The sequence below is a fragment of the Vicia villosa genome, linkage group LG6, assembly GCF_029867415.1.
Source record: "Vicia villosa cultivar HV-30 ecotype Madison, WI linkage group LG6, Vvil1.0, whole genome shotgun sequence".
NCBI lineage: Eukaryota > Viridiplantae > Streptophyta > Magnoliopsida > Fabales > Fabaceae > Vicia > Vicia villosa.
The window spans coordinates 27,942,951-27,965,552 of NC_081185.1; the positions used below are offsets into that span (position 1 = coordinate 27,942,951).

General features: G+C 34.9%; 1 pseudogene; it reads right to left on the minus strand.

Moving 5' to 3' along the window:
• Positions 1-12,385: 12,385 nt before the first annotated feature.
• LOC131613440 (uncharacterized) lies at positions 12,386-22,164 on the minus strand (annotated as a pseudogene).
• Positions 22,165-22,602: the final 438 nt, after the last annotated feature.

Below are 22,602 nucleotides of genomic sequence, written 5' to 3' on the forward strand. Positions count from 1 at the left end.
TTGGAGGTGGTCCTCTTTCGATGATATTACCCATTCCAATTATAGTTTTTAAGATTTTGGCAAAGATCTTTTGTCTTTTATGTCGTAATTATATTTGGTTTGTAATATCATTTTGGACCAGTTATTGACCGTCTTGTGTATCAAGGTTAGAGAACTCTTAGTTCTCCCTTTAATATAATGCTTGCTTACACACACAAAAAAACAAGAACTTGAGTGGACCACGAACCAACTAGAGCGTTTGCAAAATCTAAATTTTTAGGGTTTTTAATTTAAATTATTATTATTTTTTAATTTATTTTCTAAATCAACCACGAATCACGTATCATAGGAAGTAATACTTGGTGGTCAAAAAGTACCGGTCAAGTCACTCTTAAATTACTAATACCAATAGCATTTTTTACAATTTTTGCAAAGAACCTTTGCAATACCTTGTCTAAATGTTCTTTTGGTTCTTGTAATTTTTCTTTTAGCTCTTCCTCCTTTTGTATCAGGGTTAGAGTACCCCTAGTACTCTCTATCAATTAATCCTTGCTTACAAAAAAAAAAAGTCACTCTTAAATAATAATACACAATGTTAGGTATAAGAACATCATAAGAGGTAAAAACCCTTTTCCCTCAAGAACCTCCAGGCTTCTTCTTCGCACTTTTCTCCTTAAATGAAAAGTAAGAAACATCTTTGCGTCCTTCTGCACCTCTTTCTTGGTCTTCAAGATGAAACCCTTGAAGTTAACATGATGGAAAACATGAGCATATGAGAAAAATAAAAATAAAACAAATAAAAGTTAGGGAAAACGTTACTTACACAAATAATTAAGGAGTTCAACATCATTATTCTCCTTTTGAAAAAGATCCTAAGGATGCATCTTAGAGAAATACTACAAAAAAAAGTAATTGTACGTCTCTAAAATTAAGTCAAATTATATGTTTATCATACCTTAAAGGGCAAAAGATTTCCCTTCCCATACTAGAGAATCCTAGTTTCCATGGTTCAGTATACACCACGTTGATGGGATATGAGAAGTTCATATATCTCAGGTTGGTGACATGCCAATTAGACTTACATTCTTATTTTGTTATTTGAGTGATCAAGTGCACACACTCTTTTACTATTGTGTCACGGTAATTCTATAGTTTTTTATGTTATTTATGTTTTTCAAGTTTAGTTTATTTTTGTTTTTATTTTAATTTTGTTACTTATTTGTTAAATAAATAGTAACTTGACACCTTCTCGCTATAAAGGTCATAACTTGAATTACAGGATACGTTGGAAAGTTGAAAGCATAAGATGCAAGTTTTATGGTAAAGTTAAAACCTATTTTAGAGTGTAGAAGAGTCGAATTCTATGTTTATGTGGCATACTTAATAAAATCATTAGTTTTGGATCAATTTTTATGTTTTTCGGGTCGGTTAGTGTTAGGGATCGAATTCTCTTGTATTATTTAAACAAAATCACAGCTTTAGGTTTATTGTACAGTACACACAAAATATTTCATTTTACGGCTACAAAGTCTATGAAGAACTAAACCATCATGTTGATCTACCGATTTCAAATTAAATCACTTTGAGGTTATTATAACTTTCAATTCAATTTCTTTTCATTTCAGTTCTTTTGTGTGATATTCGTTTGCTTAATTCAATTTGTCATAAAGTAGTTTTGCTTAGATTCTATTTATACATGCTCCTTAATCTAATCGCATTTTAACTTAGCTTATTCGTTAACTTCGCCTAATCTTTAATTGTTTGCTTAATTCGGTAAATAGTAGCATATTTCACATACTTTCGATAGCGCTTGTCAAATCGAATCTGGGGGGGGGGGGGGGGGGGGGGGAAACGAATAGGAACAATCCGCTTAGGGGATTGGGATTATAATAGTCGATGACAAGTCAGAAACCGAGTTGGTAGATCAACTCGTTCATAATATTCTTATTCAATTTATATATTTCCTTCCTATTCTGAAAACCTAAAACCCCCATTTGTTCTTACTTTTGGTTGAATTAACTTAGAGTCCTTGTGTTATGACTCTAGTTTCACTTCCCTTTTGCTGCATTTTTATATTCGTTTTGATCCGTGTGCGACGGCGAGTCAGTATACACCCTATTGATGGGTTATGAGAAATTCATATATCTCAGGTTGGTGACATACCTACTTGATTTACATTGTTATTTTGTTACTTGAGAATGTTGTTCACATACAAAAATTTGTATAATGTTCTATTTTTCCTCTATTAGTGTATCTCTACTCATTGATTCTTAAATTTCTTCAAGTTCTATTTTCTTCACACTGAGTCCTCTAAATATGGATTTCCTTTTTCTGAATATCCTAATTTGAGCCATAAACGTTTTTCCCTCATAATAGTTTTCACTGGTACAAAAATACCTTATTAACATAACTTGTTAAGTCATTTCACCTGCCACCTGACTTAAGAAGTGGCACGGTGACAATGTTGTAAATATTTGTAACTTTGTTAGGTCAGGTGCATTCAAAACTGACTTAACAAAGATTAAATAAAAATATATAGTTCACATTAAATTTCTTCACACAAACCCTTTAACTTCATACCCTTCTTCGCTGCAAGTCTCTTCGCCAAACACATCTCACAAACCCTTATCTCTCGCTGAAAACTTAATCTTCACTACAAACCCTTTCCTCACTCCATACCCTTCTTCGTCGTAAGTCTCTTCGTCAAACACATCTCACAAACCCAAAAATCTCTTCTCACGAATCCAGAAATCTCTTTATCGAATTCTTCACATAAAACCCAAAATTCGTCTTCTTCTCACAAACCCCTCATTGCAAATTTGAATCCCTAAATTTCTGATAAGTGCTACTCATTCAATTTGTAAACCTTAACTTTTATTTTTTTGTTGTTGTTGTGGTTGTGATATTTCAACTTCTTCTTTAATATCTATCCTTCTCTGTATTAAGCTTGTTCCTTTTCTTCTGATAGATTTGAAACATAGCACGCTGAAATGGACCACCGTGTCAGAGTTCCAACAGCAAACCATGGTCAGTGCACTTGTAAATGTAAGTCTCATTCTTCTTAAAATTATTATGTTATCCTTTCAATTTTGAAAACCCTAATTTTTCTTTATTTCCTATTTTCTCAAAATTGAGAAATAGTTAGATGCTACAATTGGTTATTTGAACAAAAAATACATATAAGCCTTCGATTTTGACCATAAAATTTTCCACTGTTGAGGAAATTCGTGGCCTAGACATTTGGAACAATAACGTTGTGCTATTGTTGTTGGTGGAGTCATGCTCATTGAAGATACCTTAATTTTTTTAAATATGAATATGGATTTAGGAATAAAGTATGAATGACTTACACTTTGAAGAAAACTAAAATCTTCTTTGATAGAAAATAATATCTTTGTAGGTAAATCAAATTTATAACTTTTATCTATCAAATTTAAATTATTTGTTTTGTTATAGAACCTTTGCTTAACAGTGGGTGCAATAATAATCACATAGTTTCATCTTGTGCCAACCTTACGAAAATGAAATTTTCGCTGGCGGGGTGCCTTCAGTGTAAGAGGTGTCAGCATAATAGAAAGAAGCATGGAGGAACAGACCTCGACTCTATTTCCGACAAGTCTATTTGAAGGGTTATAATTTTGGCAAGGTAGTGATGTAATTGAAGTTTCGCTCTCATCGGCGTAATCAACCACATGAAAATCTATTCGATAATAACACATGAGGTCTGGTAAACAGGTAGTATTATTCCCCTTAATATCCAGAAGAAGGCACACTAGAAAAATTGGAAATCATTTGAATCTCACAAAGTTTAAAGATAAGTCAAGCCCTTTCTGGTTTCACTAATTAATTAGCATATATTTCAACTATTTTTTATATGTAAGAAATAAAACACAAATTGTCTTGCCGGCAAATAATTAAAATGAGTTGAATATTTGTCCCTATAGTTTCATAACTAGTATGGTGTGTCCTCTAGAGTGGTAGAAAATCATCTTTCACTTCATGTATTGTGCTTAGTTTATCTAACTAGTTTGTCATTTTTATTTGTAACTTCATATATTAGTTGATCAATTATTAATTCTTTGGCATCAGACATTGTTTTACTCTCTTACCGATCAAAATGCTAACTCTTACCGATCAAAATGCTAAGGACTCCAGTATTTTTGCTTTTAATTTGTCATTTGCAGAGAAAAACAATGTAGTTTTTCTGTTAATGTGGTTCTTTAAGTAATGCCTTATTTTCATTATGTCCAATTATATACGTATATTTTGGATTATATTAGCATTATCATTTAAAAAAATTAACTCTAGCATTCTCTCTATAGACTTTTAGCTCTTTGCATGATAGAAAGTAAGTTCCATATGGTTTCTAGGTTATGTAAGGTCTGATTAAATAGTTTCTTGTTTGGGGGGCAGGGTAAATTGGCATCCTCTGATTTCTCATCTGTTAAAGAAATTTAACCTACAGCTGCATGAAGAATTATGTATGAAATATGAATTCAGTGCTCAAGCATATGCTAATGGATACTTGAGAATCAAGATGATGGATGGTTGATGTGATGAAGCTTTCCTGAATGAACATCAAGATAATGACACAAGACCAAAGTTACAAGAGTTGGAAAAAGAGACTCTAGATCCCAACAAATTTTTGACTCCTATTAGTTAGAGAGAGGAAAGCTGCCTCTTGATGAAATATTATCTCTTCTAATGTTTAAGGTATGGATCTTATAAACTTAATGAGTATATAATTTTTATTTGAATTCTCCACATGGAAAGGATAAATATGTTTAAAGTTGATAAATAGATGGATATGCATTGAGCATTTTTCCGGGCAAGTGCTTTGGTTTTTATTTAAATATCCATTGTTTTATTGGTTCCATAGGTCCATAAATGTGGGAATGAAGATCTACAGTTTGTTTTGGAGCAAACAGGTTATAAGAGAAATGATAGAGAAATGTTAAGAAATCAGAAACTAGTGATTGGGAAACCATGTATTGTTCACTTCTTTATAATAATAAATAGTTACAACTTAATTATTTTATTAGGTCTCTTAAGTCATTACTTTTCAATTATCTTTTAGATTGGGGAAATTTTATAATCTATTATATGGTTGTAGAATTAGAAAATAATAGTGTGCAAATCACAATGTGGAAATTGTTGCTTAGTTTTTTTTATAGCTATTCTTACAAATTTGATTCTACATTTAGATCGCCATTTGTTTTTTCTGATATCTCTATCGAGAATCAGTGGAGCACGTAATATATATATATATATATATATATATATATATATATATATATATATATATATATATATATATATATATATAAAATTTGATTCTACATTTAGATCGCCATTTGTTTTTTCTGATATCTCTATCGAGAATCAGTGGAGCACGTAATATATATATATATATATATATATATATATATATATATATATATATATATATATATATATATATATATATATATATATATATATATATATATATATATCATTAAAAAGTGTGTTTTTTTAAATAAAAAAAAAAACCAACTTCTTAGGTCGGTTAAAAGTATCCGATTTAACAAAAAAACTTCTTAAGTCGGGTATTAATGAATGTTGTTTAACTGACCTAATAAACCTTTCTTAAGTCAGGTCCAAATCCGACTTAAGAAGTCAAAACTTCTTATGTCGGCAATTCTTAGGTCAGGTTCGGAACCGACTTAAGAAGTCATTTTTAACCGACTTAAAAAGTGTTTTTTTCACTAGTGTTTAGAACTAGTATCCTTTGATTTCTTTAGGATAACTCATAGAGAAACATTAAATAGATTTGGGCTCAACTTTTGTAGAAAATTCTTATTTCACATTAACCTCATAGTCCTAAATTTTTTTCATGAAAGAAATATTGGATTTTTTGCTATTTCACATCTCAAATGGGCGTTTCTTCCACTGCTTGGGATGGAACATGGTTACCAGTTCTTAGCTAATACATACTAGAATAGTCCAAAGAGGTGTTTTGTCACTTTTCATAGGCAAAATGTGAGTTTTTGTATTGATTGCTTATAAAAATAAGTTAATAAATACCTACGTATTTAACATATATTTGACATTTATCACCTGATCACACTAGTAATAAGCATCACATTTGAGAACACACACACCCCACCTTCAAAAAACTCCAAAGATTATCTTTGTTGGTGTGTATAACAATTTTGCTTACTTTCAGTTATCTTAAATGTCCTATCTTATATAGAGATTTGTGTGTAAGAAATATTAATGAAGGGGTTAATTTTCTTAGTTATTGGTTTTATTTCATTATGAAAAAAGTGAGACGGCGAAGATAAAATCCATGACTTCCAATTGCAAAGGAAGGAACTAACATGTGAGGCAACGAGGTGTTACATTAATAAAACTAGGGTTAATGAACTTTTTGGTCCCTCTAAATATTGCAGATTTCGTTTTTAGTCCCTCCAAAATTTTTCTTTAAGAAATCGTCCCTTCAAAAATTTTCGTCTAAACTATTGGTCCCTAACGTCAAATTTGCTAGAGATTAGCTACGACTTTAGCCACCGATTAGCTACGAAATTTGACGTTAGGGACCAATAGTTCAGAAGAAAAATTTTGAAGGGACGATTTCTTGAAGGAAAATTTTGGAGGGACTAAAAACGAAATTTGAAATATTTAAAGGGACGAAAAAGTTCATTAACCCATAAAACTATATTACAATAATAACCAAACCTCATTCCACTAAATGAGATAGGCTACATGGATCATCTTCCGTCATAATATTTTGTTCAGGACCATGTTTCTTTCCAAATCATTAGTCTTGAGATCTTTCTTAATAACTTTTCTTATAGTTTTTATAGGCTTCATCTACCTCTAGTTGTTTGACTCCTCTCCATCTGATATACTTTCCTTACCAAATAATCTATGTGTCTTCTCTCTACACGCCTAGACCACACAAGTTTACTTTTCACCATATTTTCTACTACAAGTACTACCCCCAACATTCTCTCTTCGTCTATTTTATACTTAATTTATTTTTGTGTTGATTCTTAACCGCCAAATATTATGTCTCGTACAACATTGCAGGTCTGACTGCAATCCCGATAAAATTTGTCCTTCTTCTTGAGCGGTACCTTCGTGTCACATAAAATCCTTGAAGCCTTGATCAAGTTCAACCACCACGCTTGAATTTGATGGTTTATACCTCCTTTTATTTCTCCATTATTTTATATTACGAATCTAAGATATTTAAACCGCGTGACTTACGAGATAATATGGTCTCGAACTTTCTCCTATATGTTAGAAACACATATCCTTTTGCTGGGATTACATTCTATATAACTTTTCATTTTCCTTAATTTTGAATAGTAATATTAGCAATATATTATAAATTTTATTTTTAAAAAGTTGTACGAAAAAATATTCATGAAATATTATTACACATGAATCAAGGAGACGTTACATTAATAAAATTATATTACAACAACAACAACCAAACCTTATTCCAGTAAGTGAGGTTGACTACATGGATAAATTTTTGCCATAATGTTCAATATCTAGAATCATGCTTCTATTCATGGGCGTTCTCGACTTTTTAGAGGCTCAGGGCAAACAACAAAAATGGACCCCAAACAAAATATTGATTTTGTATTCGCCTTCAAAATAAAAAAGAATCCCAGAGACACATAAAAAATATGAAGTCTTGGTTGTTTTTAACAAAAAAATAATTTTAATAGGGAAAAGAATGTCATCTGCAAATCATTAAAGAATTCAAAATTGCAATATAATTGACTTAATTAATAATGAGAATCTTTTAAGAGCCTTATTTACTCTAATTTTAGGCAAGAAACTCCGTCTCAAAAAAATGAAAGTGAAGTTTCTCTTACTACAGTTGTAGAAAATCAAATCATATGACTAAGAAATGTAGGAGTAAACATAAACAATACTTTGAGCATAATTCGCAGATTTACCTGACTGGTAAGAAATTTATTTCTATAATAAGAAATCAAACACAAAATAATAGTAAATTTTATTTCATCATTAAAATTTGATAATAAATAAGTTAATTGTATCATAAACTTTTAAATATATAATTATAATATATAAATAATCTCTAAAATTTATACTAAAATAAATAAAATTATAAAGATTATAATAAATAATATTGAAAATAAAATTTGACTAAAAATTTAAATTTGATAAAAGTTAATTGTCAGAACTTATGTATAATTAAAGAATGAAGTGTTTATGTTAAAAAAATGGTAACTAAAATTATGAAAAATTATGATAGGAGTAAAGATTTGAATAGGTGACAAGGAGCTTATAGATCAGAGTTTAAACCGTCCGGCCACAATATTGAATTGTTCTTTAGTTTCGGTAATAGATATTTATTTTATATTTGCTACAATATTGAATTGTTCTTTAGTTTTGGTAATAAATATTTATTTTATATTTTAGTATTATAATTTTTTAATTATACTTCCTATATTGAGGCTCCTATTTTCTTGAGGTCCTGGGCTGTAGGTCTGGTTTCCCGGGCCCAGGGTCGGCCCTGCTTCTATCTAAGTTATTAATCTCAAGATATTTCTTAATAATTTCTTTTATAATTGTTATAGGTCTTCCTCTACCTTTATCTGTTTGACTCCTTTCAATCTAATTCACTCTTGTTACCACACAATATACAAGTCTTCTTTCTACATGTCCAAACTACCTAAGTATATTTCCATCATCTTTTAGTGGAGCGTTATACTTAGACACCATTTGTTGAGCACAACTGTTTCCTGCTGCTATGAACTCAGCTTCATCCATAGGTAAAGAGACACAATTTTGCTTTTTGCTTAGCCATGAAATATTGTTTCCCAAGAAGAGAACTCCTTCAGATGTACTATTTCTATTAGCAACACTTTCAGAAAGAACCTGAATCATGAAAATATAGTACTTCATACTTATTTGTGCTAAATACTGACTTCATAATCACTTTAGCATAATTGAGGTGGTTCATCTTAGGTCCTGCTTGATATCTGACACAAACGCCAGTTGCTAAGGATATATCTGGTCTGTTTGCAATGAAGTATAGAAGCCTTCTAATCATGCTTTGATACACATTCTGATAAACACTTACTTCTTCTTCATCCTTAGAGAACTTCAGGTGAATGGAGATAAAATTTCTCTCATGACTGATACTCTCCAGACTAAGTCTCCTCACAACATTCTTTGCACACTTACTTCGATAGAGAAGAATTGAGTCTTCCATCGGTTTAACTTGCACTCCTAGAGAGTAAGTCACTTCTTCCACGAGACTCATATCATACCCCAACTACATCTATTTGACAAGATGTTGGATCATTTCATCTGACATCCCTTTAACATCAGTACTTTCCATACAGATCTTGGCAGTTACACGGTTTCTAGGGCTTTCTTCAGCATAAAGAATTTTTCCAGTTCCACTCTCTCCATATCCATGACTGACTTGAAGTTCAATCAACCTCATACACCAAGCCCTCGGATCTTGGTTCAGGTCATACACCCCCATTCTTAGCTTGAACGTGTGTTCTAGAACTGACGAATCACTCAAACCTTTCTGTTGCTTAATATAAACCTCTTCATTTTGGTATTCACCTAGACAGGCCCTCTAGAAATCTATGTGAGGTAACTTGAACTTTAAGAGATATGTCACTTGGAGTAGAAGCCTGATAGAGTTCAAGTGAGTCACAGGAACAATTATCTCATCATGAGGACTCTTAAACGCAACAAGACTTATTTTATCTTTGGAAGCAATGTCTTATTTACTTATGACGTACATACCATTAATCTAGGACTCATCAGTCACGACTTCATTCACATAATTTTAGATACAACTGGAACTTGAAGAGAATTCCCTTGATCTAGTGGCAGCTCCTTGTCTAGGATCTTTTATCATATGTTCTTGAGGTTGATCCTTTTGCATTATGGGAACTATTTATTCGATAGCTATCTGAGTTTCTTCAACTTCAGCATTTGTACTTGAGTCTCCAATGTCGGTATCAGATGTTGAGGCATCTTCAGCAGCATTCTCATTAGCTAGGGCCGTAGTTGTCTCAACTTCTTTCAGAGTGTTTTCTTATCTGATAGAGTCACTGACAGTCATATTTGTAGAGTCCTTTATCACCTTGGACCTGGTAATGTCACAGTTCTTTTCTTTTTGGACCTTGTGGTATATGACTTTAGACTCCTCAAACTTCTTCCTGACAGAGCTCAACAACTTTCCCTTAGAGAGGTTATCACTCATGGCGTCTGTATCTTTCTTTCCTCTAGACCCTTCAGCCTTCATAGATTTGGATCTTCTCCCATACATAGCATGGCTCATGTCACGAGACATAGTTTTCACACATGTCCCATGAAGGGGTGCTTTCTTTGCCTTCAGATTAGTATTAGTATGTTTCCCTTGATGAGACAACATATGTTTGGGATATCCAATCAATTTATAGTAGGAGGACTTTGAATGACCAAAATTGTCACAATGATAGCATTTCAAGGATTTGTGCAGATGGCTATCGTGCCTTTTCTGAGATATCTTCATATGCTGGGACACAAGTCTCGACATCTTCTGCTTCTGCCTTCGAGGGACCTCCTTAATTTCTGAATATTTGTCCATCACAGCCAGGCTTCTAGAGTCAAGATTTCTGGTTTTCTCAGTGATTTCTTCACTCTGAAGACTCTCACCTGTCACAGCGGAACCAATACTTGACCTCCTCATCAATTGAGTCATGTTGTGAAGGTTTGAGTTTAATAGAACAATTTATTCTTTAAGATCATCAATAATTGATAAGAGCTTATCTTTCTCATCCTGCCGTAGAGCAACAGCAGTTATGTGCTTTATTACTCTCTTACGTAGTTTTTTCATTTTCTAAACACGTCTCTGAGAGTCCTGCTGCGAGTTCACTTATAGTGAGTTCTTCAACATGTGAATCTGTATCAGACTTATCAGCCTCCTCATCAGATTCACATGCTCCAATCATGATATTTTTCTTGTTTGACTGATTTCTCTCTATTTTATCTTTTGAACTCTTCCTCTGACCATGACACAAATGAGCCTCTCCCATGCTTCTTGAGGTATATGATCCATTTAGTTTGTTCATACCTTTCTTGTTACAATTTGTACTTGCTTGATATTTTGTTGAACTGCTTTCTCAACAGAGCCAGATCATCGGATGAACTTTCAGAGCTCATATCTTCTCTGATCTTTGAATTTTTAGAGTTCGAGATGTAACACCACATATTTTCTAATTTTAATTTAATTGGAAATTAAATTATTAATTAGAATTATTTTGGTATTTGGTTGAATTATTGTAGAATTATGGATTAAGGGCCACTGGGTCGGATGGTGAGGTTAGTAGTATGGGGGTGCTAAGTGAGTAAGCCCATTACTAACTATTTTATGTTTTCATAAAATAAGGGAAATAAGGAAAAAGAGTCAGAACGTGAAAAATGAGAAGTTGAAGAGAAGAGCTGAGGAACGTAAAGAGGAACCAAAGAGGAAGAGGACCAAAATGAAGAATTTGGCTAAGGTAAGGGGTGATTACTCTAATTATATGGTATTATGATTTTGATGATGATAGGATTGAATTAAGGAATTAGAATCTCTATTTGGGATGTTAGGTTTTGTGAAATACCAACACTGACATGCATGATTTGATGAATTGACTGCAATTGATGATGTAGTATTGTTACATGGTGTTATGGTATGTTGTTTGTGCATTAGAATCATGTATTTGGAGTATTTTGATGTTATTGGTGATCAATTTCGTAATGGTATGTGTTTGGGATGCATAAAAGCCTTAAAAATCATGTTTTTCAGCTACTGGGTTCGTGGGAACCGGTTCCCATGTGGTAGGAACCGGGTTCCAGTGTTTTTAAACGTTAAAAATAGCATTTTTGGGTCCAGGAACCGGTTCCCATGTGGGAGGAACCGGGTTCCAGTACAAATTCCAGCAGCACGTTTTGAAAACTATTCCAACTTTAAAAGCTTCTAATTTTCAAACCGTAAGTCCGTTTTAGACGCCGTTTTGGACGTTGTTCCTTAAATTGAATGCTCTACCATATGAAATAAAGAAAACAACAATAACTTGATTTTATTTTGAAAAGTATCGTTTTCTTCAAATGTAGTTTATTCTTGTTTTGCATAGTTGATGAGGTACAATGATTTGTTGTTTGCATAATTGAATATGTGCAATGATGTGTGTTGTTATAATGTGATTGCTTCTGCTTGTTATGAAAATGGATGTTGTTCGTGGTAAATATGGTTATCATGTGTTTTGATGAATGATGATGCAGATGGATGTTATTCATGGTAAATGTTGTTATCATGTGTTTTGATGAATGATGATGATTGATTTGTTTTGAATGATGCATGATACATGTACATACTTGTTGGTGATAACTATGTTAAACCAGCTCCTTCTTCTTCGGCAGTTGAAAATCTCACAGTCTTGTTATAACAATTGATATGAGCATAGTTATATTCTAACCAGTCCATTCCCAAAATTACGTCCAGCCCGGCTAACGGTAAACATACTAAATCAACAGCAAAGTCCCTGTCGAAGATCGACAACGGACACTTCAAATAAACAAGAGATGTAGTCACAGATCCTTTAGCTGGAACCTCAACTACCATCTCGCCATTCATCGAAGATAGCACAAGACCCAACTTTTCAACACATTCAGCAGCAATAAAACAATGAGTAGCACCAGTATCGATAATAGTAATTAAAGGCATACTATTGATGAAGCAAGTACCTCTAATGAGTCTGTCCTCAGTGCTTGTCTGAGTACCAGCCAATGCGAACACTTTACCACTAGCTTGTGCCTTCTTTGGTTTCTGACATTGACTTCCAATGTGTCCTTCTTCACCGCAATTAAAACAAACCACTTCTTTATGTCTACATTCAGACATCATATGACCAGTCTTGCCACAACGGAAACACTTCTTAACGTCATCAGTGCAGTAAGTACTCTTGTGACCAGCCTTGCCACATTTAAAACACACAATCGGGGCAGGAGCACCTCCCCCACTGGTTCTCTGGCCCGGAGCAGCTCTCTGTTTGCCCTTGCCAGCTGGAGTGTCATAAGGCTTGCCACGTTGCTGACTCTGCTTACCTCTTCTATCACTGACAATCTTATAGTGAGCAGCATTATCTTCCTCAAAGATTCTGCAGCTGTCTACCAAGTTAGGGAAAACGCGGATCTGCTGATACCCTGTAGCCTTCTTGATCTCAGAGCGTAACCCATTTTCAAACTTAACGCATTTTGAAAACTCTGCACCCTCTCCATCATAGTATGGATAAAATTTGGCCAATTCAGTGAACTTTGCAGCATAGTCAGTCACTGACATGTTCCCTTGTTTCAGTTAGTGGAATTCGATTTCCTTCTTGCCACGGACGCTCTTAGGATAATACTTCCTCAGGAATTCTCTTCGGAACACGTCCCAAGTGATCTCTTCACATGCAGCTTCTAGTCTAGGACGTGTTGCTAGCCACCAGTCGTCAGCTTCGACTGCTAGCATATGCGTCCCATAGCGAACTTTTTGAGCCTGAGTACAATCCATTACACGAAAGATCCTCTCTGTAACACCCTTCTAAACCCCGCGGAAATTTATAAAATAATTCAGAGTAAAACATGAAAACAAGGGTGCCACAATTCCAATTAAAACAAATTATCATAAATCAATTGTCATGCTTTCACTAAGGAACAATTCATCACAATACATAAACATCTCATGTTAACACAGCGGAAATTCACCATACGGATAAGCATAACATCATCTATGCAATATCCCACAAAAGTACTCCAATAACAACAAAATAGAGTATCATCATCAACCCTAAACTAGCGTTCCCCCAGTGTTACAATATCAGAGCATGACACCGACACTATACTTAAACAAACTGGCCTATGAGCTATCCTCACCAAAGCCAAAAGCCGCTACTCGCCAATCTGAAATCATCAAAGTAAGGGTGAGTCTCATTCACAATTAACAAATGTTATCGAATCATAAACAATAACACATCATAGTCACATTATTCATCCAATTTCATTATATTCAGATTGTCAGGAAGTACTCATCAACACACAACAACAATTAGAATACATTACCAAGAGACAACATCATAATTCATCCAAACAAATCATAACCATTACACAATCATCACATATTATAACATTGGACAATCTTCCATTCATGTTATAATAACACAAGTAGCCTAATGCAAATGCAACTATATGCATGTGGTACCAAAATCTGGGATAACCCATCTCACCGATCCACCATCGTCAAGGATACGGCAACACCCACTCACTAATTCCACACAATGGGAATTAGCTACCACTGATCCACCATCGTCAAGGATCAGCCACATAATGATTATGAAATGCATGTATCAACCATAACATGCTCATCATCAACATTAAACAACCAAATATCATAATCATCAACCACCACAAAATAAATAGCCACACACAGTTATGCTATTTCTCAACCATAATAAAATACATATTTTACACCAACAATATATGTATAATAAACACCAATTACAACCACAACATCATGACAGGTAAATCATTCATTAATGTGCCTGTATGCATAAACCACCACATAATACAATAATAATAGCGCCTCTCGCAATCGTGTACCAAGTACAACAAATCAACCCAACAACAACAGAGCATTTACATCATCATTCATCAAAACACATGATAACCATATTTACCATGAACAACACCCATTTGCACAATTAACAGAAGCAACCACATTATCACAGCATACATCATTGCACATATTCAATTATGCATACAACAATCATTGCACCTTATCAACTATGCAAAACCAGAATAAACCACATTTGAAGAAAATGATACTTTTCAAAATAAAATCAAGTTATTGTTGTTTTATTGATTTCATATGGTAGAGCATTCAATTTAAGGAACAACGTCCAAAACGGCGTCTAAAACGGACTTACGGTTTGAAAGTTACACATCTTTAACTTTTTACAAGAAAACATTTATCGCTACAGCACGCGGCGCAACCAAAGTTCGCGGCGCGACCTGAAGCACACAAACACGTTCGCGGCGCCAACCTATGCACGCGGCGCGATGCGAGAAAACAAGTACGCCTTCGCGGCGCGCACCTACCTTCGCGGCGCGAACTGGCAAAAGTCATAGCTTTCATCGCATTTGACAGCATTACGGGATTTACCCCAAAATCCCCAAAACCAAACCAAGTTATGTTATGAACCTCAAATACCACCATATCAGCCACATACATGTTATAACACAAATATAACACACAAAGAGGATCATTTAATCCTCATAACAATCATATAATCATACAATTCATCAAATCATACAATTCCCCTCAAAATCATCCCAAAACCCCAATCCATCATATAACCAATTGACACAAACAATGCATCTAAATCAGTCCTATTATCTATAATACGATAAAAGATATTAACCGGAAGAGTCCCCCCTTACCTTAGCCAAAGATCTTGATTAGCCCTCTTCCTCTTCTGTTCCTCTTTCACGTATCAGCACTTCTACTCTTCTGCTCCTCTTCCACATCTATTTTCCTTTTTTCCTCAATTCCTTATTTTTATGAAAAATAGATTTTAATTTAGTAAAGGGCTTTACTAACATAGCACCCCCTCTTTACTAATACCACACTTGGCCCAACACTATAAACCATCTTTCTTCCAATTAAACCCCACCAACCACCAATAATTCTAATTATAAATTAAATTTCCATTTAAATTAAAAATTAAAATATACGGGTGTTACAACTCTCCCCCACTAAAAGAGTTTTCGTCCTCGAAAACATACCTCAAGTAACCAGCTCGTATAAGAGTCCTCCACCTGACTCTCCAGCTCCCAATTAACATTACCATCATTCAATCCTAAAAATCCATCTGACATAACCAACAGGAAACATGTTTCACACATTCAAATCCCAGTTCTTACGTCGCATTTGACTATCCAAAAGTATACCACTTGCTTTATCTCCAAAAGGTTAACAACCACAGAACATTGAGGTACAACCTATACAATACGCTCAACAAACGAGTAATACAATTACACAATTTATAGTATGATCACACTTGATTAACAATACAGTAATGGATCCCTTCTACCAAACATACCAACCTTAGACACGCTTTTCCATCTGAGCGATAAGGTAATACTTACACTTTTCACCAACCGCTTCCTTCAAGAAACTCAATACTCATATTCCTATACCATTGAATTCTAATTATCTGACTCCTCTTAAGTCACACCAGTAATTATCCAACACGTTACATTCCGCTTTTTCTGCACTACTCTGACTACTCATCACAATCATCTATACCAAATAGATTTCTGAGTTTTACCCGATTCCGACTCTCTTTACTCATTCGTTTCAAGAATCATTCTTCATCATCCATGGTACTAATTCACTACTCAGCAATCCTTACTCGCATCCAGCGAAAACCAACTTCCTCTATTTAAACATCCTAACCATCAGAACAAGTACACACAAGTAATTATAGTCACACTCATTAGCATCAATATACCATTGCTTACAAAATAGCCCAACTGAGTCCCACTCTCTTTTAAGAATTAAATCCACTTCGTCCTTCATAGGGTGTAATTACTCATTATATCTAGAATCTACAATAACCCCTTAACAACAACACAAAATCATTACAACGTCATATAGCATCAACCCTTCGTTTTTAATTTCGCCGAATACATACTCGTTAACTACGTACAACCGTAATAACATATTCATCATCTCGGCAATTATTCAAAAGAGTTATAATTCTTCGACACGACATCCTTACATCCACCGGATTCTAAATCCAACATATAGATCAATACATATTCTCTATGTAGGCTTCCGACATATTAATTCCTTACTTCCCGCGAGTAGTACTCATAACACTACTCCACATCACACTTTCGTTGCGCGACTCTGATTACCCGTCTTAAGTCATCATCCACCATGTTGTACTCTTTCATATTCACTTCTTCATAAGTTCACACAACATAGTGAGTGATTATTCTCACGGCTTAGTATTCATCACATCTTAAACCATTAAGGTAACAAAACAAGCTTATCTCTTCTATATGATTCCATCTACTACCAACAAGAGATTTAGGGTGATCAAGTCCTAAATTTGTCAATATTAGTTGAAAATCATATTTAAGCATAAACCGTCGTTACTACATAATAGTGTCCATTTCCGAGTTTGCACCCAAACTCATTAACATCGTCATAGTTCAATAATCCACTACGGTGTCCTTCTTCTAGAATATTCTTCCGAAGCTCAAAACATCAGTTACACAAATCCAATCACTCAACCTCATTATATTATTCCCGTCGATTCTAAATTCACCGCCTTTACCTTGGTAATTCAAAGTCAACCTATCGATCAACTCAACATCATCTTTCTGACCTTCTCTAATCTCGTTAAGAATACCACTAGTCATCTTCTAGCATACTCAATCTAACACTATTAGGATCACCTTCACATACCAACTCAAGTCTCTAAATTGTTCAATTAAATCCAACTCATTCATCCTTAGCACCGACATTTTAAAGACTTCTTACGCAACACAATAGCACAACATTTATAACTCGTGGTTTTAATCCAAGTTCTATTACATCCTTCACGTCCAAATGTCATCCCACTCGGAATCTCAACAAAGTCTTTCCCACGTCAACAAATGTTAGAAATTCCCTACAATTCTTCTTTTATACTTATCGTTACTCTGCCATCACAAATACGATTCCAAGGGTTCTAAAGTTTGTCCCATCTTTACTACTAATTTACTCATTCACTAAAATCCATCGGTATTCAAATCATATTTGTGACCGAACATCTCATCGACTTATTCATCAACAACATGTTCTACTCCACGTCGTTTCAAACAATCGCGGTAGTAGGCATTCTTATTCAACAAGTTTCACGCTTCTATAACCGACTTCAGAACCTCTCCTCATAGGGTCACTCTACCGTATTTATAACTCTTCCATAAATTAGAACACAATCCCTCCTCCTCGTAGGTTCAAACGGCACATTAATCCGACACTCGGAACCCAAGATATGAATTTTCCAATCATTGCCCGAAAATGCAACACTGACATCATGCAGCGACACTCTATACGATATATCCAAAACTCCTCAATTGGTAAATTCAATTCTTAAAATTACTTCTCAAAAAAACCTTCCAAGTATTCCTTCGATCCATTCAACACTGACACTGACATCCCGTGCAGTACCAATAAACAAGTCTAGTTATAAGAACAAGAGTAACCGTAACTTCGCCTCCTTCCAACGTCATCCTGTCACAATTAATTATGTTACAGCTGCTGCAACCATTTTTATAACAAAGTTCATCTCGTTAGCTTTCCGACGCTTCAAACGGAACTCAATTCGGATGTCCAGAACTCCAGTTATGAATTTTCGAAGTTCCGCGGCTATTCAGCAATTTTCCTGCGTTTTGCTTACGAAAATCTCTCTCCAAAACTCATTCTCTTCAACTCTATCACATTCCAAACAGCCCCTTATCTTATCTCTTCACATCCAAACATTCTTATGACTTGAGCAACACATCCTATCGCCGAAGTGCGATTTCTGAAACATTACAACATCAATCCTCTTTGCGACTTGCAGCTGACTCTCTTCCGAGGTGTAAGGCTACACAACTGACAACTTCGCAGCACACCAGCAGAGCTGATACATTGCAACTTTCTAATTTTCCTCTCCTACAAATAATCATCAATTGCATATAATCATCCTCCTTCAAGATGCTCCAACTTAATTACCAGCCAAGTCTTAATTCCAAGAACTTCTCCCCCACTGGTTTCAAACCAACTTCCACAACAACCAACAAAGTACCGACAGTGGTTCACTCACATGTCGCGTACCAAGGGATAATATGCCGACAGTATTCAACCGTCGTGCAACTCAATTGACTCGATAATTGGCCGGACGGACCGACCTGCTCTGATACCACTATTGTAACACCCTTCTAAACCCCGCGGAAATTTATAAAATAATTCAGAGTAAAACATGAAAACAAGGGTGCCACAATTCCAATTAAAACAAATTATCATAAATCAATTGTCATGCTTTCACTAAGGAACAATTCATCACAATACATAAACATCTCATATTAACACAGCGGAAATTCACCATACGGATAAGCATAACATCATCTATGCAATATCCCACAAAAGTACTCCAATAACAACAAAATAGAGTATCATCATCATCCCTAAACTAGCGTTCCCCCAGTGTTACAATATCAAAGCATGACACCGACACTATACTTAAACAAACTGGCCTATGAGCTATCCTCACCAAAGCCAAAAGCCGCTACTCGCCAATCTGAAATCATCAAAATAAGGGTGAGTCTCATTCACAATTAACAAATGTTATCGAATCATAAACAATAACACATCATAGTCACATTATTCATCCAATTTCATTATATTCAGATTGTCAGGAAGTACTCATCAACACACAACAACAATTAGAATACATTACCAAGAGACAACACCATAATTCATCCAAACAAATCATAACCATTACACAATCATCACATATTATAACATTGGACAATCTTCCATTCATGTTATAATAACACAAGTAGCCTAATGCAAATGCAACTATATGCATGTGGTACCAAAATCTGGGATAACCCATCTCACCGATCCACCATCGTCAAGGATACGGCAACACCCACTCACTAATTCCACACAATGGGAATTAGCTACCACTGATCCACCATCGTCAAGGATCAGCCACATAATGATTATGAAATGCATGTATCAACCATAACATGCTCATCATCAATATTAAACAACCAAATATCATAATCATCAACCACCACAAAATAAATAGCCACACACAGTTATGCTATTTCTCAACCATAATAAAATACATATTTTACACCAACAATATATGTATAATAAACACCAATTACAACCACAACATCATGACAGGTAAATCATTCATTAATGTGCCTGTATGCATAAACCACCACATAATACAATAATAATAGCGCCTCTCGCAATCGTGTACCAAGTACAACAAATCAACCCAACAACAACAGAGCATTTACATCATCATTCATCAAAACACATGATAACCATATTTACCATGAACAACACCCATTTGCACAATTAACAGAAGCAACCACATTATCACAGCATACATCATTGCACATATTCAATTATGCATACAACAATCATTGCACCTTATCAACTATGCAAAACCAGAATAAACCACATTTGAAGAAAATGATACTTTTCAAAATAAAATCAAGTTATTGTTGTTTTATTGATTTCATATGGTAGAGCATTCAATTTAAGGAACAACGTCCAAAACGGCGTCTAAAACGGACTTACGGTTTGAAAGTTACACATCTTTAACTTTTTACAAGAAAACATTTATCGCTACAGCACGCGGCGCAACCAAAGTTCGCGGCGCGACCTGAAGCACACAAACACGTTCGCGGCGCCAACCTATGCACGCGGCGCGATGCGAGAAAACAAGTACGCCTTCACGGCGCGCACCTACCTTCGCGGCGCGAACTGGCAAAAGTCATAGCTTTCATCGCATTTGACAGCATTACGGGATTTACCCCAAAATCCCCAAAACCAAACCAAGTTATGTTATGAACCTCAAATACCACCATATCAGCCACATACATGTTATAACACAAATATAACACACAAAGAGGATCATTTAATCCTCATAACAATCATATAATCATACAATTCATCAAATCATACAATTCCCCTCAAAATCATCCCAAAACCCCAATCCATCATATAACCAATTGACACAAACAATGCATCTAAATCAGTCCTATTATCTATAATACGATAAAAGATATTAACCGGAAGAGTCCCCCCTTACCTTAGCCAAAGATCTTGATTAGCCCTCTTCCTCTTCTGTTCCTCTTTCACGTATCAGCACTTCTACTCTTCTGCTCCTCTTCCACATCTATTTTCCTTTTTTCCTCAATTCCTTATTTTTATGAAAAATAGATTTTAATTTAGTAAAGGGCTTTATTAACATAGCACCCCCTCTTTACTAATACCACACTTGGCCCAACACTATAAACCATCTTTCTTCCAATTAAACCCCACCAACCACCAATAATTCTAATTATAAATTAAATTTCCATTTAAATTAAAAATTAAAATATACGGGTGTTACACTCTCGATCTCTTTCAACCACTCTAGGGCTCCATTGGGGTCGTGCTTGCCTTTGAAGACCGGCGGGTTCTCCCTCTGGAAAGTAGCCAAACTGCGAGACCCAGCATTCTCACCAGCATTAGGTTGATGTTCCAGAGCTTGAGCCATAGCCTCCAAAGCAGCAGCAATCGCAGCATCGTTTCTTCCAGCCATTTCAACTAAACACTACAACAGCAACATAGTTTAGATAACGAGATTAACAATACTCGATTTGTTAGTGACTCAACTACTTGGTCGGACAGACCGGCCTGCTCTGATACCAATTGTAACACCCCACTTTCCCATATCGAAAATAAACGAATTATAAATACATAAATAATCAGAGTAATACGAGTAGGATGTCACATCTTCTAAACAATTCACAATAACATCACTTTATTTAATATTCATTAAAATAGAATATCCTATACTGCAGCGGAATTCAAAACAGCTTATTAATTCTCATGGCACCACGGCCCCAACAAATAAATCATATCCACTAAACAGGTGGTCCAACCATAATGTCAAAATCAAGATACGTAACAATTTAACATTTAACTGAAAGGAAAACAAAACACAGCGTATCCCAACATCCCCGTGTTACGTATCAGAGCGACTCCTAAGACTCGATCAGGTAACACTCGAGAAATCCAAGCACTACTCTGGTACCTGGTTATCTGTACTCCCGAAGAAGCACAGACACAACAACAGAAAAGGGGTGAGAATTACATTCAATAAATATACGGTGAAATATCACATGGTTAAGGAGTAGTATCTACACCACACACAAAACACAATCATAAACAGATTCTCACACCATCAATCACACAACAACATCATTACATGACATTTACAAACAGTCAGATGAATGAAAATGTAACCATCGACTCTACATGCATGTGGTACCAACAGAGCGTAAGCCCTCAACAGATGCCATTATATTAGAGGCAATAACAAGGCATAAGCCTTCAACAATGCCAATACAGGTCAACAACAGAGCATAAGCCCTCAACGACATATGTATGCAATATGGACATCCAATCAACACAATTCAACAACACAAGGCTTCAGCCTTCAACTCGTTGCCATTTAGGCTATCAACCAGCTCAACAACATGCAACTATAATTTTATTATTTTGTAGTTACATTCACAACAGTCAACACAAACTTATCACAATATTTTATGTCCAAAGCATAACTCTTACAGTCTCTCTATGTTTACCTAAGTCCTACAGTTTAAGTAACTCAGAAAGGTATTTATTTCACTCAAGGATCAGGAGAAAATCACAAAAATGGAAAATTCTGCACACTAGCGTAACCATATGCGTACAGCTAAGCCATACGCGTATACCCCCTTGCCCATACACGTATCATA